General features: G+C 36.4%; 1 protein-coding gene across 2 annotated transcripts in view; it reads left to right on the top strand.

Moving 5' to 3' along the window:
- The first annotated feature begins 641 nt into the window (after positions 1-641).
- Positions 642-1,763, top strand: part of LOC106872607 (uncharacterized) — a 52,366-nt gene continuing 51,244 nt past the window's right edge. For both annotated transcript variants that reach the window (XR_016243066.1, XM_089357215.1), the window contains exon 1: positions 642-779. The gene's annotated coding sequence lies outside the window, so the exon portion shown is untranslated. The remainder of the gene's footprint in view (positions 780-1,763) is intronic.

Raw genomic sequence — 1,763 nt, 5'->3', positions numbered from 1 at the left:
GTTATGTACAAGTAACTTAGCGGTTCGGCAAAATAGACCGATAGAATAAGTACTAGGCTTATAAACAATAAGTTCTGGGGTCGATTTGATCGACTAAAGGCGGTGCTCCAGCATGGCCGCAGTCAAGTGACTGAAACAAGTAAAAGAGTAAAGAGTAAAGAGAATATGTTATTATATGAAACCGCATTATTACTAAAATCTTATGTAGAAAGTAGTTACTAGAGAAAATAAAAAGGATTTTAATATTTGGATATCTGGATCATATCTTCGTTTCGTCCGTAATATAATGAATTAATTTTGATTTTGCACCTATTTTGTATACGCCGTCTCGTCTAACAATACTTTCTCAATGTAAAACGGGGGCAACCTGTATACTATTTTAATTTCTTTTTCTGTATTTATCTGAGATACCTTGTCACAAAATTGTGATAAAGATGCTTGAACTTTGCACGTAAAACACAATCGTAACCAAAGCCACACACACACACACACACACACACACTCACACACACTCACATACACATGCACGCACGTTGCACGCGCACGCGCACGCACACACACACACACACACACACACACACACACTGAAGATGAGCGTCGAAAAGAAAGGGGGAGAGAGGCAGAGAGAGTGAGAGGAAAACAGAGTTTGTTGTTCACTGATCTTACGGATATTTGTAGATTTTGAGTGTCGTCTGCATTTATACATTTTTCTTTCACTAATCCTGACTTCGACAACGATATCATCTTATTCTCTGGCTGACAATCATTACTTACGGAAGGTAATAACATCGATTATTATTACTTTTATTATTATTTATCCTCTCGGTGAAAATAAGTACCGGTTGAACACTGGGTCTTTGCAATCGATTAACCCACTTCCCACTAAAATTGCCGGCCCTTGTGCTAAAATGTGAAAACATTATCATTATTGTTCTTGTTGTTGTTGTTGTCGTCCTCGTTTTTGCTTTGTTGTTCTTATTATAAAGGACAACAGACTAGCAGAACCGTTAGCACGCCGGGCAAAATGCTTAGCGGCATTTCGTCTCTCTTTATGTTCTGATTTCGAATTCCGTCGAGATCGACTTTGCTTTCATCCTTTCATAGTCGATGAAATAAGAACCAGTTACGTCCTGGGGTCGATGTAATCGACTATTCTCTTCCTCCAAATTTCAGGCCTTGTGCCTATAGTAGAAAGGATTATTATTATTATTATTATTATTATTATTATTATTATTATTATTATTATTATTATTATTATTATTATTATTCAGTAGTCTTATTTTTATCAAGTGCCTTGGGTATGTGCTGTGGTTTGTTGTGGAGCTCTTATTTTCACTGTATTGAAAGTGTTTTACGTATATGTGCGGTGCCTAGTAGTGCTATTTTTCTGTATGTTATTTATACTTGTAAGTCCTGGTGTTTTTGTTATGTATTTGTCTGAATGTTTTTTTATCATGCCTAATGCACCTTCTATGATAGGAATTGTTTTTAGGCTCTACATTCGAGTTACCTCTATTTCCAGAATTTTTATTATTATTATTATTATTGTTCAGTAGTTTTATTTTTATAACGTGTTTTCACTTCACTACCGAGCGCAGCTCTGTGCGCCTTGGGTATGTGCTGTGGTTTGCTGTGGTGCTCTTATGGTTACTGTACTGAAAGTGTTTTGCGTAGGATGTGTGCAGTGCCCAGTAGTGCAATTTTCTGTATGTTATATATATTTGTAAGTCCTGGTGTTTTTGTTATGTATTCACCCAGAGACC

The sequence above is a fragment of the Octopus bimaculoides genome, chromosome 9, assembly GCF_046866305.1.
Source record: "Octopus bimaculoides isolate indiv1 chromosome 9, ASM4686630v1, whole genome shotgun sequence".
Lineage (NCBI taxonomy): Eukaryota > Metazoa > Mollusca > Cephalopoda > Octopoda > Octopodidae > Octopus > Octopus bimaculoides.
Note: the sequence above shows the minus strand (reverse complement) of the source record. Positions and strands in the feature narration are given on the sequence as shown.